Source organism: Dasypus novemcinctus, chromosome 30, assembly GCF_030445035.2.
Source record: "Dasypus novemcinctus isolate mDasNov1 chromosome 30, mDasNov1.1.hap2, whole genome shotgun sequence".
Lineage (NCBI taxonomy): Eukaryota > Metazoa > Chordata > Mammalia > Cingulata > Dasypodidae > Dasypus > Dasypus novemcinctus.
This window is the reverse complement of record NC_080702.1, coordinates 14,938,820-14,955,933: the sequence shown is the minus strand read 5'-3', so window position 1 is coordinate 14,955,933 and position 17,114 is coordinate 14,938,820. Positions and strand designations below refer to the sequence as shown.

The window sequence follows — 17,114 nt, the reverse complement described above, 5'->3', positions numbered from 1 at the left end:
AGAACTGTGTATCCTAAAGTATGCACCATAATGTAAACACAGATGTCACCTTGTTAGAAAGCTAATGTCTCAGACTCTGTACATCACTTTAAGTAAATATGATATGAATAGGGCGTAAGAGTATCACTGTGGAAGGGAAAAGGTTTTCTGGTGGATGTGTGGGAGTGCTGTATATTATATATATACATTGCTGTGGTCTAGGACTCCTGTGAAGAAAAGCCGAATAATTAGGGGGGGGGGGGGGGGAAAAAAAAAAAAAGAAAAAAATAGGATGTGGAATTTTTTCAAGTCAACATTCTTTATCTAAGTTCTTTATCTAACTTTATCCAAGTTCTTTATCTATCCTTTAAACTCATCGCTATATGCCATTCCCTAGTAAGGGACCATGACATTATATTGGGCTTCAAATTTCGGGGAGTTCTGGATCACAGAGTGTTTCAACAACGGCAATGGAGGGATACTGGTATGGGATACCAATGACAGGTGATATATGACTGACAGGGAGCTGTACAGAACATATGTCCAGGGTGCATGGTAATGTTTGGATATACTCATAGTGGCAACAATTAAAAACCACAGTAGGGGGGGGTACTGGGTTCCTGGCCAGTGGTGCTCTGTCGTGGTCCCTAGGGGAGCAGCGACAGTCTCCCAGGTACAGTGGTGGGGACCGGGAGGGAGTGAGGGTTCAACAGTGAGCCCCTGATACTAATGACTATGCTTGTGAGCTGATAAACCCAAAATAATAACAAGGCCTAGAGCAACTTTGTGCCTGGGAATTTCCTTCTGTCAGCCTTCATGTTACTCAAATGTGGCCAGTCTCGAAGCCAAACTCAGCATGTAAATGCAATGCCTTCCCCCCAGCGTGGGACATGACACCCGGGGATGAGCCTCCCTGGCAACGAGGGACCACTATCAACTACCAACTGATGATGCAACTGGAAAATGACCTTATACGGAAGGTTCAATGCGGATCAGCAGAATATCCATGTCTACATAAAATACCATGACTTTAAAATGCTGTTTGACCTAAAGTAAGGGGGAAATGGAAAGGAGAAATGAGTTTATATGGCTACGAGTTTCTAAAAAAGAGTCTGGAGGCTGGCAGAAGGTTTGCCCTCATGCACAACTGAGCAGAGTCAGAGAGACAGATAAAGCAGATACAACCCCCAGATATTGGTTCCTTTGAGGGCTAAAGAGACCCATGGGAGTTATGGTCATGGCCGATGGGGTTAACTACCAGGGCGGATGGCCCCTCTTTGGAAATGGTGTTTATGTGTGATGAATCTGGACTCAGATGGGATCTCCCTTCATAAGACTTTCATGCTAATGTGCTGGAGGTGCAGTTAATGTTGGGGTTTAAGATATATTTAGGGGATTTGAATCTCTGGACTGACAATGTGATAGCCAGATCCTGAGCCTCAACAGACTCCAGCACCTACAATCTGATTTATTGGACTTACCACACTCAGCTAAGATGGAGGTGAAGAAGGACAACCACCACACCATGGAGCCTAGAGTGATTCCAACTGAAAATGGGAGGATTGCATCCAGCATCCAGGTGGAATCTGAGCCTCCTCTTGACATAAAGGTGCAATGGACACAACCAATCCAGTGTCCACATAGAAGAGGTGGCATTGGATTGGGAAAAGTGGACATAATGGACAAAGGGTATGGGGAAAGGCAGGAAGAGATGAGAGGTGGAGGCGTCTTCGGGACATGGAGCTGCCCTGGATGGTGCTTCAGAGGTAATCACCGGACATTGTAAATCCTCACAGGGCCTACATGATGGAATAGAGGAGAGTATGGGCCATGATGTGAACCAATGTATATGAGGTGCAGAGGTGCCCAAAGATGTACTTACCAAATCCAATGGATGTGTCATGATGATGGGAACGAGTGTTGTTGGGGGGGGGGGGAGAGGGGGGGTGGGGGGGTGGGGTTGAATGGGACCTCACATATATATTTTTAATGTAATATTATTACAAAGTCAATAAAAAATAAAAAAATAAAAAAAAAAGAATGAAAAGGCAAAAAAAAAAAAAAAAAAATATTACTACCAAAGTATTTTCCAATACTTTTTGTATGTATACATTTTTTGTATGTATATTTTTTATTGAAGTATATCACTCATACACATATACACAATAAGTGTATAGTAAAGATTGCGAACTTAAAAAACAAACACACATAACATCACACAGGGGTCTCATACATCACCCCTCCACAAACTCTCTGCATTGGTGTCAAACATTTATTACAAATTATTCAAAAGCATTGTCAAAATATTATTACCAACTATATTCCTTCTCTTACATTTGATGTATTTTTCCTCCAACCCATACTATTTTTTATATAACATTTATGTAATCTAAGCATCTTCAAAAAATAATAAAAACAATAAACTCACCAATTAAAAGACACATATTGGCAGAATGTATTTTAAAAAAATACTTCAAATGCGGCGCCTTCCTTGGTCGGTGGCGGTGGGGTCTGGCTGCGGATGAGGGGTCGGTCCGGCTTTGGACGAGGGGTTGGTCCGGCTTGGGACGAGGGGTTGGTCCGGTTTGGGACGAGGGGTCGGTCCGGCAGCAGACGAGGGGTCGGTCCGGCAGCAGACGAGGGGTCGGTCTCACAGGGGTTGCGCGGTTCAGCTGACGGGGTCGCCCGGCGAAGCCGGCGACGAAGGGGTCACCCGGCAAAGCCAGCGACGAAGGGGTCGCCCGGAGAAGCAGGCGACGAACTGGGGACAAGGGAGGCCAGGCCCTTGTCGGGGGCTCTCAGGACTGGAGGGCGCACGGCAGAAGAACTACCGCGGAGATGAGGTAAACACGCAGGTCCAACTTTATTGAGGAAGTGGCTACAGTTTTATAGGGACTGGGGAAGGTTGATTGGTCGAAGCTTATGTCATGTTCTGATTGGTTGCCGCAAGCAGTTACTGGGGAGAAAGGTTGGTGGGAGGTACTGGAAGGGGGAGGGGTGGTGATTAGGGATTGGCTGTTGCTGTTGCCAGGGGAAGTGGCAGGGTTTAGGGATTGGTGGCTGCTGTTACTGGGGGAAGTGGCAGGGTTTAGGGATTTGGTGGCTGCTGTTGCTGGGGTGGAGGGCAGACTTGAGTTTCCCGCCTTGTTCCTGGCTGTTGCTGCTGTTGGGCGGGGGGGGGGGGGGGGGGGCAGACTGGAATTTTCCGCCCTGCACCTGCGCAGGGAGAAAGAAGAAGGGTATTGCCTCATAAGGCATCGTGTGGCGCTATCCGGGAGGAGGGGCGGCCGCGGAAGCATGGCTGCCGAGAAGGGGAGACCCGAGGGCACTCTGCGCCCATGCCGAGCTCCCTTCAGGGGTGGCGGTGAGTCCGACCAGCCACCCTATTGTGGGGGCAGCGGCTTGGAATTAGGCCTACCACGGCTGCTCCCCTGACAGGCCAGCAAACCACACTTCAGCCCGAGGGGTGACCGCATTCAAACACCCTGTTATTTTGAAGAGACTCACTTTAGATCCAAAGAAATGAATACTCTGAAAGTTCTGAGATGAATAAAAATATTATGTACAAAGAGTAACAAGAAGGGAGGCTATACTACTATCAGAAAAGAACAGCCGCGAAGTCCAAACTCAGAACAAAAGAAAATAGAGAGCACTATATACTAAGAAAAGGGTCAATCCAACAAGAAGGTGCAACAATCACCAACATATATGCACAGGAGCTGCAAAATACATGAAACAACATTGGCAAAACTGAAAGAATAAATAGTTATACAATAATACTAGGAGACTTCAAAATACCACTTTCAAGAATGAATCAACCATCAAGACAGAGTATTAGAAAGGAAACTGAGGAAGTCAACAATATTATAAATAAACTGCACTTAACAAACATATATAGAATGCCTCCCAACAACAGAAGAATACACATTCTTCTAAACTATCCTTGTATCATTCTCCAGGCTAGACCGTATGTTAAGATATAAGACAATAAAAATTAAAAGACTGAAATTACACAAAGCTTCTCTTCTACCACAATTGATTTATATAAAAATCAGTAACGGGGAAGCGGCTGTGGCTCAATCAGTTGGGCTCCCATCTACCAAATGGGAGGTCCTGGGTTCACGTGCTGGGGCCTCCTTGTGAAGACAGGCTCATCGGCAAGCGCTGCATAATGCCGCAGACCTGCAAGAGCAGAGGAGAACTGACTCAGCAGGGTGAGGCAACAAAAAGGGAGACAAGCAAAATCTACAGAAGAGCCCACAGTGAATGGACACAGAGAGCAGACAATAAGCAAGTCACAAGGGGGGTGTGTATGGAAATAAATTTTAAAAATAAATACAGGCACAGAAGAATGCACAGTGAAAGGACACACAGAGTAGACAGCAAGCAACAATGCTGCAAAGCGGGGGTGGATGGAGAGAAATATTTAAAGAAAAAAATCAATAACAGAAGGAAAACTGCAATTATACAAGTAAGTGAAAAATATATGACCCATTTTTAAATATCCAACAGGATAATTTTCTGAAACCCACCTACAAGAGAAATCAGAAAATTCTTATTAAAAAAAAAAAAAAACATGCAAAAACCTATGGGAAGGAGCAAGGCACTGCCCCTTATAGCTATAAGGGAAACTTATAGCTATAAATTTCTACATTAAGAATGAATGGTATCAAACCACTAACCTAACTTCCTATCTTGAAGAAAGAAGAATAAGTCAAACTTAACATTACTAGGAGGAAGGAAATAATAAAGATTAGAGTAGAGATAAGTGAGATAAAGAACAGAAAAACAATTCAGAGGATCAATGAAACCAAAATTTAGTTCTTTGGAAAGATTAATAAAATTGACAAAGCTTTATCCAAACGAAGAGAAATGAAAGAAGATGCAAATAACTACTTAAGGAGTGAAAGTGGGAATATTATCACTGATCTAGCAGAAATTAAAAGGGTTATAAGAGAATATTATGAACATTCATATTCCAACAAACTAGATAACCTAGAGGACATGAACAAATTCCTAGAAACATAAAAATAACCTGCATTGATTAAAGAAGAAATAAAAGATATTAAGAGACCTATAAAAGCAAAAAGATTGAATAATCAAAAACCTCCCTACAAGGAAAGGTCCAAGACCAGATGGCGTTAGAGAGAATTGTACCAAGCACTCAAACAAGAATTAACACAAATCCTTCACAAAGCCTTCCAAAAGAAACGAAGAGGTCGGGATTCTTCCTAATTCATTCTAGGAGGCTAGTATTACTGTGATACCCAAACCAGATAGAGACATCAAAAGAAAGTAACGGAACAACTTCTCTAATGAAGCAAAATCTCAACAAAACACTAGAAAATCAAATCCAACAACATAAATTAGAAGGATTATACCACATGACCAAGGGTGACTTATCCCAAGAAGGAAAAATCCATATGATCACTTTAATAGCACAGAAAAAGCTTCTGATGATATCTACCATGATTTCATAATATCACTCAGAAAAATAGGAATAAAAGGTAACAACCAAAACATGATAAACACAAAAAACTCACAGCAAACATCATAGTCAATATAAGAAAGAATGAAAACTTACAATGAAAGACTGAAACCTGTGATCAGGAACAAGGCAACGTTACCCACTTTTATCACTTCTATTCAAAATTATACTCAAAGTTCCTGGCAGGGTAAATAGGCAAAAAAAGAAAAAGGCACTGAAATCAGAAATGAAAAAGTAAAACTAACACTTCTCTCTGATGGTATGTCCTTCCATAATGAAAATCCCAAAGGAGTCACAAGAAAACTACTACAGAAAATAAATTTAGTGAAGGTGCAGGGTACAAGATAAACTCTTAAAAAATCAGTTTTGTTTTTTCATACCAGGAAAGAACAATCTGAAATGGGCATTAAAAACTAATTCCATTAGTTGCAACATCTGCTGTCCAGTTCATTGGCCTCACCCTGGACAACAAACAGGGAGGTGAGGATGGACAACCACCACTCAGAGGAACTGAGAGTCTACAACTGCAAGCATCACAGTTCCATCCATCACCCACATGGGACTGAAGCCACCTCTCAATCAGAGATGAAATACATATCATCACCCCAGAACCCTCAGGAATGGGAAATAAAATATGGAACAGAGAGGACTTATTGGTATTCTAGCAGTGGAAGAAATTATATCATTGATGTGGAGGTAGTGGCTACTGGAGGTGCTGAAGGCAGGGAGAAGGAAAAAGAGGTACAATATGGGGGCATTTCTGGGACATGGAGTTGTCCTGAATGACACTGCTATGACAAATACAACCCATTATATACCTTCCACCACCTACAGAATTGAATGTAAACTACAATCTAAACTATAATCCATGCTTAGTGGCAAAGCTCCAAATGTGCTCATCAATTGCAATGAATGTGCCACATTAATGAAAGAAGGTGTTATTGTGGGGAAGGGTGTGAGGTGTGGGGAACGGGGCATTTGGGAATTCCTTATATTTTTTAACATTTTGTGAAACCTAAGTATTTTGAAAAAAAAATTTTTTTTAATTCCATTCACTATAGCATCTAAAAGGAAAAAAAAACCTGAAAATAAATTTAAAGAATGAACTATACAATGAAAACTGCAAAACACTACAGAAAGAAATTAAAGACCTAAATAAATGTCAAGATATAGTGTGTCCACATTTCACATTTAATATTGTTACAATACCATTACTACTTGAAACGATCTACAGATTAAATACAATACCTATCAAAATTTCTGCAGCATTTTTTTGTAGAAATGAAAAAAGTCGATCCTCAAATTCATATGGAATGCCAAGAGGCCACGACTAGTCAAAACAATCGTTCAGAAGTTTGTAACTACATAATAAGCACATGCAACCAGAATATCATCCCAAATTGTATAACATACCATATAAAGAACTAGAAAAACCTCATCTATTCTCCAGGGAAAAAAAACAATCAAGCAGATCAGTCCCAAAAGAACCATAGAAGGAATTATCAGACAAAGCAGTTATTAAATCTCTGCTCAGTGAGAAAGGTAAATACTCTTGGAACGAAAGAAGAGATAGTTCCCAACAAAGAAACAAACAACAAAAAAGATATAAAAGGAAACTTTAGACCTAGGTATAAAATATCTAATATCTAATTCAAGGACAACCAGCAGGATGGCAGCAGAGTAAGCACCAAGAGTCAGCTCCTGCTAAGGGCAGTTAGTAATCACACAACTATCTAAAGCACCTGTTTGGGGCTCCAGGAGATGAGAAGAACATCCTGCAACATCCTTGGAAGGAATGGAGGGAGGAGACTGTCCCTCTGTAGAAAAGATTCTTAAATAGAGCACTCCACGGCACAGAGGCTGGTGCCAATCCTCCACTGGAGGCACAAGCCACCTCCGGAGCTATTCCATGGCTGGTATCAAAAGGTTCACATCCCAAAACTGGGGCTTCGAGGAAGAGACATTGTGCACTAACATCAGCTATTGATGAGTAAACTCAGTGGGCTAAAGTATAATATTAAGAACAGCTAAAGTATCAACCTGCCAAGTCGGACAGAGGTCAGCTGCCTCCATTTTGACTCTGCTCCCGGCATGAGGGGAAACCAGCCTGACTGAAAATCACAGTGAAGGTATGAAATAGTTTCTTTCATTCAGATCAACCTGCAGCCCTAGGCTAGGCTTCACTCCCACCTCTGTCAGGGTGGCAACTGGTGGTACTGCCCTGCCTATCCAGGTAACTGCAGGTACCTTTGGTTGGCACAGAATGAATAATTGGGAATATACTAGGGCAACTGCGGTCATCTTGGGCCTGTAATGCATAGATTGCTGCCCACACATGCAGCTCCACGCCCTCCCCAAGCAGGGGAGAAGGGGGCATGAAGCTTCATCAGGCTCTCTGGGCAACTACAGTCTAGGCCTGCATGACTTGGATTATTTCACACACCCGTGACTCGGTCCCTATCCCTGGCAAAGGACAAAGTTTGAAGATGCTTCATTGGTTCTTGGGGTTAAAAGGGAAACTTGAGCTTCCACAGCTTACATCACCAACTACATTCTTGGTTCCTACTGCACAACCAGCAAGGGAGAAAGGACAGGAAACCCTAATTTAAAGAGAAAAACTGCATGCAGAATACTCTAATAAGCCAGAGGTTTACTCTCATTGCTAGACTTTAAATCATATTACCTAGCTGGGGTGATAAAAACAACATGGTACTGGCCTAAAGACAGACACATAGGCCAATGGAACCAAACTGATGTTTCAGAAACATACCCTCACATGTATGGTCAAGCGATTTTTGACTAGCCTGTCAAACCCAGTCAGCTCTGGCAGAACAGCCCATTCTACAAATGGTACCGAGAGAACTGAGTATCAATAGCCAAAAGAAGGAAAGAGGATCCCTATCTCACACCTGATCCAAAAATTAACTAAATATGATTCAAACACCTAAATATAAAAGCGAAAACCATAAAGCTTCTAGAAGAAAATGAAGGAAAATATCTGCAAGACCTGCTGATAGGAGATTTTGTGTGTGTGTGTATGTATGTGTGTATATATATATACTTGTTATCATTTATTTTATCCCCTCCCTGCCCTTGCATCTTGCTTCCTGTCTGCTCTCTCTGTCCATTCACTGCTTGTCTCCCTTTGTTGCATCATCTTGCTGCGCCAGCTCTCTGTGGGTGCCAGCCATCAGCTCTCCACAGGAGCAGGCCAGCTTGCCTTCAGAAGGAGGCCCCAGGACGTAAACTCAAGGCCTCTCATATGGTAGACAGGAGCCCAATCGACTGAGGTACAGCCGCTTCCCTGTTCCCTATATATATACTTTTTCCTTATTTTTTTTTTTTTTTTTAAATGTTACATTCAGAATATATTCCAATAGCATACTTGGGGTTCCTGGTCAGGTGTGGGTGCTCTCTCTCTGGAAATTAAAGAGACATTGTTTTCTGTGCTGAGCTGGTTCAACGAGGACCCACTTGAATCTCCTACTGGACCTCTCAGGCAGCTGTCCTGCTGCCTTGGGAGAGAGGGAAGTGAGGAAGGGAGAAAGGGGGAATGTCAGATTCCCAAGCATTTTATTTAACTGCAAAGAGGATTCCTTCCTCGAAACTTTGTCTGGTATTTTATTGGTTTGTCTTCTTGTTTTTCCTTCCTCTTTATCCCCCCAAGGCCCTTTTCTCTTTCTTTCTTTTTCCTTACTTGCTCCCTCCATCCCTTTTTTTTTCTTCTTTCTCTTCCTTTAAACTTTTTTTATATTAGGTTCTGCAGGGAGCACTTCACATTTGCTGTATTTCCTCATCCTCCATTTCCTCTTTTCTCTGTGTATTGATCTTGGCCACCAACATTATCCCCTTTCCTCTACATCTTTCTATCCTCCATCATTTATTGTTTCTCTTACATTACACCTCTCTTTGTATGGCCCCCTATTTTTCTGACTTTTTATTTCTAATACCTTTGTTCTGGTTTGTCTTATATTGACTCTTTATGTTATTGTCTTTTCTTTTCTCTTTCCCTCTCTCCTGAACACACTAGCCTTTTAATTCACACTATATATTCCTCCCCAAATTCAGTTTACTGTCTCATTATAGGTACTCTACTTTGCTTACTGTTATAACTCTACAGAGCTTACAGGAGTCTAATATGCATTCTCCTAGATCTCACATGATTCCTCTGGTAATATTTACTATAAATACTAGGTGGTGGTTTCTTAAAGGAGACAAGAGTAGGACTAAGATGGCCTACTGATACTTACTGTATATAGAAGTTTTAATTAGCTTTACTGTAAAACTGTGGAAATGTATAGAGTGGATAATAACACATAGCTAGTAATAGCCAGTTCACAAATGGGGATGTGGCTGAAAACGGTAGTCTACTGTAGGTGGAGCGGCAGAGACATTCAGCCTGGCTGTGTTGCGAGCGACTAGATGAGCACTCTCTCTAGTCCACACGCTTTTGGGCACACCCAAAAGATGGTGCACCAGCACTGAGCCAAATATCTCCAGCCCCGCCTCACCCTCCGCCCGTGAACCCTCCACCTATCAGCTATGCCCCGTAAGCCAAACCACTATATAAACGCTGCAACTTCCTCAATAAAGCAGACGTGCATCATGAACCCATCTCCGAAGAGAGTCTGTCTCCGTCGTCCTTACCCCAACGAGCCCCTCGTTCAACAGTCTACATTTGTAAATGCCTAAAGAATAACCTAGGAACTGAATAGCACAGAAAACCAAGAGGTGGATGAGAATTGTGGTTGATGGTACAGATTCAAGTGTCCTTTGTCAGAAGGAGCAAATGCACATCACTATTTGATCATACACAATACGGTGGGAGAGGACAAACATGGGAAAAGCACAACTGGAGCGGCAGATGGACTGTGATCAGCAGTAATAATGTAGTATTCTTGTATTTATGCCAAGGATGTACTGTGTAGGTAATGGTGCAGTATGGAAAAAATGTGCCGTATGTACACTATGCATATGGTAACAACTGGATGATATCATCATATAATCTGTAACCAATATTCCACCACACTGTGGTATGCTGATAGAGGGATTTGTTTGGGAATTCTGCACATGTGCACAATTATTTCCTAAATTTACAACTTCTGTCATAAAAATACATTAAAAAATAGTAATAGGGTGGGTTGGGGGAAAACCTACCAAATATAAGAAAAGGATTATAATTAGTAGTAAAATTTCCTCGATATTCTTTCATAATCTATAAAAATGTCTCACGATAATGAAAGGTATTGATGGAGGGCCGATATATGGGCTCCCATACATATGTCATGCATGTTTGCTTTAAAGGTTCACAATTTTTATTATACACTTGTTTATGTATGTTTATACATAAATGACATAAAGATAACAAAATAAGGTTGGTTGGGGGGAAAATGCTTTGGTTAGTAGAAATATTTTGATGTTGCCCTTTAATCATTACTGGAAAATGTTTAACAAGAAAGCAAGGTATTGGTGGTAGGGTGAGGTGTAAGAGTCCTGTATGATGTTATATATATGTTTCCTTTGTAAGCTCAAAAGTATTAACATAAACTTATTGTTTACATATGTTTCTCTATGAGTGATATACTTCAATAAATTTTTTTAAATTAAGGAAAAAATCACCATTTCCATTAATTCCAACACCTACTCTCCAGTTCACTGGCCATATAGGATTGAAGTCACCCCTCAATTAGAGGTCGAGTGGTCATCACCCATCCCAGAATCTTCAGGATTGGGGAATAAAATATGGAATTGAGGGGACTTACTGGTATTCTACTACAGACATACTGGTATTCAAGCAATGGGAGAAATTTTATCATTGATGTGGAAACACTGACCACTAGAGGAGCAGAAGGCAGGGACAGGGAAAAGGAGGTGTAAGGGGTCATTGTTGGGACATGAAATAATCCTGAATCACATTGCAACAACACATATAGGACATTAATTCCCTGCCATAACCTACAGAATTGAGTGGGAGAGAGTGTAAACTAAATGTAAACTGTAAACCATGCTTAGTGGCAATGCTCCAAATGTGTTCATCAACTGCAGTGAATTTAACATACTAATGAAAGAAGTTGTTAAATGTGGAGAAGGGTGGGAGGTGTGGAGAGTGGGGCATTTGGGTACCCCTTATATTTCTGTATGAAATTTTGTGTAATCTATCTTTTAAAAAAATAAAAAATATATTTAAAAAAAAACTATTCTATTCACTACAGCACCTAAAAAAATATGTACCTGAGAATAAATTTAAACAAAGAGATGAATGACCTGTACAATGAAAACCACAAAACACTACTGAAAAGAAATTAAAGAAGACCTAATAAATGGCAAGATATTACCTAAAGTGATCTACGGATTAAATGCAATACTTCTCAAAATCTCTATGGTCTTTTTTTTGGAAGAAATGGAAAGAGTTGATCCTCAAATTCATATAGAATAGCAAGAGGTCCCAACTAGCAAAATCAATCTTTCAGAAGTCTCACAACTAAATAACAACCACATGCAACCAGGATATCATGCCATATCATACAACCAAGCCAAGGTCCACAGGAAGGAGGAATACAGTAAGGATTAGAGTGGACTTAATGATATTCTATTCATGAACTATTGTGGTTAATAATCGAGAAAATGTGGCATTGGTGTGGAAAAAGTGGCCATGGTGACTGCTGGGTGCGGGGAATGGGAGGAAGAGATGAGATGTGAAGGGACTTGGAGATGTCCTGAGTGGTGCTGCAGGGACAACTGCCGGACATTGTATGTCCTCCCATGGCCCACTGGATGGAACGTGGGAGAGTGTGGGCTATGGTGTGGACCACAGGCCATGGGGTGCAGTGATGCCCAGAGATGAACTCACCAGATGCAATGGATTTGTCATGATGATGGGGGAGAGTGTTACTGTGGGGGGAGTGGTGGGGTGGGGGTGGTGGGGGGGTGAATGGGGACATCATATTTTTTGAATGTAGTATTTTTTTAAAAAATGAATAAATAAAATTAAATGAAAAAAAAAAAAAAAAAAAAAAAAGAACTAGAAAAATCTGGTCTGTTCTCCAGGGGAAAAAAACAATCAGCAGATACAGCCCCAAAGGAACACAGAAAGAATGATGAGACAAAGCAGTTATTAAGTCTCTGCTCAATGAGAAAGGTAAATACTCTCCTTGGAATGAAAGAAAAGATAGTTCAAAACAAAGAAACAAACAACAAAAAGATGTAAAAGGGAAACTTTAGACCTACATATAAAACATCTAAACTCAGGGACAAACCAGCAAGATGGTGGCCAGAGGAAGGAGTTCCGAGTCAGTTCATGCTACAGGACAGTTAGCAAACACACTGAGCTATCTACTAAAGCACCTGTTTGGGGGCTCCAGGAGACCAGAAAAGCATCCTCCAACATCCCTGAAAGCATGGAAGGAGGACACTGCCCATCTGCAGAGAAGATTTATAAGTAGAACACTCCACACCCCAGAGGCTGGCGCCCATCTTCCAGAGGCAGCACAAGACATCTTGGAGCTATTCCTCAGCTGCAATCAGAAGTTCCACTTCCCAAAACTGGCAGAGGAAGAGAAGACTGGGCACCAGCTTCAGATAATGATTAGTAAAGTAAATTAGGCAGTCTAAAGTATAATGTTTAGAATGGCTAAAATTTGAACCTATCCAAGTCAGAAAGAGGCTGTGTTGTAGGCAGCACATCTCAGCCTAGCAAAATGGCTCAGATTGTACCGAGATGGCCTCCGGCGCTAGCTGGCTCGCCAACCTGAAAGCTGCTTCTTTCCCCAGCAACAAGACAGAGCGAGCAACCTATACACTCCGTCCCCTTTGCCCAGCCAATCAGCGCATGCCACACTCCCCTCAACCCCCACCCTAGCCCTTATAAGCTGTTGCACTTCCCTAACAAATCAGACCTGCGCCACCAGCCTGTGTCTCCAGAGCGGTTACTGTGTGTTATTGGGTTACTGTGTGTTATTGTGCTCTGTTCCTCCTTACCTTGGGAGGCCCCCAGGCCGCTCCTCAGTGCACACTGGCGGCAACAAGGCTGGTAACCACTATTTTAACTCTGCCCCTGGCACAAGGAGAAAATTTCAGTGATGTAAGGACAGCCTTCTTTCCATCCTCATCAGATTGTAGCTCTAGGCTAAGCCCTAGCCCCACCTCCAGCAGGGAGGAGGCTGTGGGGCCCTGCACCAGCCTCTCCAGGAAAATAAAGGTCATGCCTCAGAGGACTACAATCATTCTACTCTGACTGCTTCAGGGGCTATTCTGGAATTGGAAGCTCCGTTTCCCAAAAAACAGGGAAGGAAGGGATGGTTGGCCACCAACTGCAGCTAGTGATTAGTAAATATGGCTGGCTGAAATAGAACCCTAACAACAGGTAAAGTTTGAACCTGTCCAAGTCAGAAAGAGGCCAGTGGACACCATTTTGACTTTGCCCCCAGCATGAGGGGAAGCTGGGCTGGCTGAAAATCATAGTGAACGTAGGGACTGGCTTCTTGTACCGAGATCAGCCTGCAGCCCTAGCCTAGGCATCAGCCCCACCTCTACCAGGGAGGAAGCTGGCGGGCCCTGCACCAGCCTCTCTGGAGAACTGCAGGAACATTCGGCTGGCAGACTGAATACTGGGAAGACTACCAGGGCAACTATGGTCATTTTGCACATGCACAGCATAGCATGTTGCCCACACCTGCAGCTCTATCCCTGCCAATGCAGGGGAGGGGACTTTAAGCTTCCTCAGTCTCTCTAGGTGACTACAGTCTAGGTCTGCGCACCCTGGATCATTCCACACAGCTGTGGCACTATCCATACCCTGCAAAGGAGAAAGAAGGGAGGAGGTTCATCAGTCCTTGGGAAACAAGGGCAGCTTGAGTCTCCACTGCATTCAACACCAGTTATACCCTTGGCTCCCACTACACAACTGGCAAGGGAGAAAGGGCAAAAAAACCCTAAACTAAAGAGAGAAACTGCACCCAGAATAAATACATCTAGTAAGCCAGATGGCAAGATACCAACAAAAACTGCAATCCATACAAAGAAACAGGAAGATATCACCCAGGTAAAGGAACAAGGTAAGCATCCTGATGACATAAAGGAGCTGAGACAACTAATCATAGATGTTCAAACAAATCACCTTAACAAATTCAATGTGATGACTAAAGAGATTAGGTATATTAAGACAATACTGATGCTCCTTGCCTGCAATACTTGAAGCCCCCTATGGTACAAAACTACTTCAAAAATGAAGCCCAATATATCCACTGCCTTGCCAATGGGCCCTACTTTGTAATTTGTGTTCCTGAGTCTAATGGATTGGGACTCAGATGTGACCTTTCTACACATGCCTCTTATGTCACTTTTACTGAACCTGTGGTTGGTTGGGGTTGGTATATACCAAGGAACTTAAATCTCTGGACTGGGCATGTGCCAGCCTAGCCCTGAGCCTCAGCAGAGCTGCAAATCCTACTCTCCGGTTTGTTGAACTTACTACACAGGTCAGCTAGGAGGTAAAGATGGTCAACCACCATGTCAGGGAGCTGAGAGTGCCTATAACTCCAAGCAGGAGAATCGCATCCATCAACCATGTGGGCTCTAGGCTCCTTCTCGATACAGAGGTGGAGTGGACATCACCAAACCAGGGTCCACAGCATGGAGGAATAAAATACAGATTACAGTGAATTTACAGGTATTCTACTATAGAACTACTGTGACTACTAATGGTCGAAACTGGAGCATTGATCTGGAGAAAGTGGCCACGGTAGTTGCTGAGGGTAGGAAGAGGGAAGAGGAGATGAGATGTGGGGACATTTTCGGGACTTGAAATTATCCTAAATGATATTGCAGGGACAGATGCTGGACATTATATATCTTACCATAACCCACTGAATGGCCTGGGGAGAGTGTTAACTACAATGTAAACTATTATCTATGTGGTGCAGCAGTCCTCCAAAATGTATTCACCAAAAGCAATGAATGTGCAACAGTCGATATATGTGGGAACCTCTTATATTTTTTAATGTAACATTTTTTGTGATCTACGTATCTTTTAAAAAGAGAAGACAACTTAATAAAAAATTAAAAAAAGATGGCACTGGAAGAGCACAAATTTCAAAGTACATGCAGAAAAATTGGAGATCTTATGGGAATTAAAGGTGCAATAAATGAAATTTTAAAAATACTGGAGTCATATAACAGATTTGAGGAGGCAGAAAAAAGGACTGGTGAGCTGGAAGAAATAGCTTCTCAAAGCAAAAGTAAAAAAGAACAGTGGAAGAAAGAATGGAAAAAATTGAACAAGGTCTCAGGGAACTAAATGACAACAAAAGATGTGGAAACATATGTGTAAAAGGTGTCCAACAAGGAGAAAAGGGGAAAAGGGTAATAGGAATGTTTTAAGAAATAACGGTAGAAAATTTCACAACCCTATTAAAGGACATGGATATCCATATCTAAGAAGCACAACGCACTCCCTTATGTATAATTTCAAAGAGTACAACCCCAAGACATATTAATTATAATGTCAAATACCAAAGACAGAGAATTCTGAGCAAGAGAGAACCAATGCATAACATATAAGGGACACCCAATAAGATTAACTACAGAGTTCCCATGGAGGCAAGAGAGAGTGGTGAGTGTTACAGGTCTTTTAGAATTTGTTCAGTAGGTCTTCTGGTTCTTGCTGGAAGACCCTTACTTTCCCCATATTTTTTTTTCTTTCCATCCCCTGCCCTGCTGTTATTGCGGTCTGTGTCCATTTGCTGTGTGATCTTGTTTATCAATTTCTCTTTTTTGTCTTCTCTTCTCATCTTTGTCCTTTAAGATTCACCAGGATTCCATCCTGGGGAACTCTAAACTGGAGAGAAGTTCCCTGTCAATTCTACTACCTTAGTTCCTGGTCTCTTGCAGCGCTTCACCTTGACTCTTCCCTTGTCTCTTTTTTTAATGTCATCTTCTTGCTGCATGACTCACACAGGTGCTGACTCACTGTGTGGGCACTCAGCTCAACATGCAGGCACTGGCTCGCCATACGGGCACTCGTGTGGGCATTCAATATGCCACCCAGACACTCACGTGTGTACTTGGCTCACCAAGTGGGGACTCAGTTTGTCATGTGGACACTCAGCTCACCATGAGGACACTCGGCTCACCATATGGGCACTTGGCTTAGTGCAAACATTTGGCTCGTCACGCTGACAATGGCTTGCCATACAGGCACACTTTCTCTTCTTTTTCACCAGGAGACACTAGGGACCAAACCTGGGACTTCCCCTATGGTAGGCAGAGACCCTATCACATGAGTCACATGTGCTTCCCACGTTCCCCATATTTAACAATAAAGTTAAGTTCACCTTAGTAAACTGGGTATTCTTAAAAACCATAAAAAGAAGACAACATTGGTATGATATATTTAAGATACTGTGAAGGAAAAATTTCCAGTTAAGAATCTTATACCCGGTAAGATTGTCTTTCAAAATTGAGGGTGAGTTTAGAATATTCACAGATAAACAGAAATTGAGAGAGTTTATAATCAAGAGACCAGCTTTGCAGGAAATATTAAAGGGTATGTTACAGCCTGAAAAGAAAAATCAGGACAGAGAGTCTAGAAATATAGAGTATGTAAGAAAAAGTAACCGAAAGTGTCAAAAGAGTGGTAAAATAAAAAATG

At 42.1% G+C, this 17,114-nt stretch overlaps 1 long non-coding RNA gene and 1 other non-coding gene across 2 annotated transcripts in view; one reads left to right on the top strand and one right to left on the bottom strand.

Moving 5' to 3' along the window:
- Nucleotides 1–3,517: 3,517 nt before the first annotated feature.
- The window catches only part of LOC131276635 (uncharacterized), a 67,928-nt gene continuing 54,331 nt past the window's right edge, over nt 3,518–17,114 (bottom strand). Inside the window, exon 2 of the long non-coding RNA XR_009184089.1 lies at nt 3,518–4,161. This is a non-coding gene — a long non-coding RNA (uncharacterized lncRNA). The remainder of the gene's footprint in view (nt 4,162–17,114) is intronic.
- On the top strand, nt 16,079–16,140 carry LOC131276969 (U7 small nuclear RNA). Its single transcript, XR_009184183.1, has one exon. It is a non-coding gene; the product is annotated as a U7 small nuclear RNA (small nuclear RNA).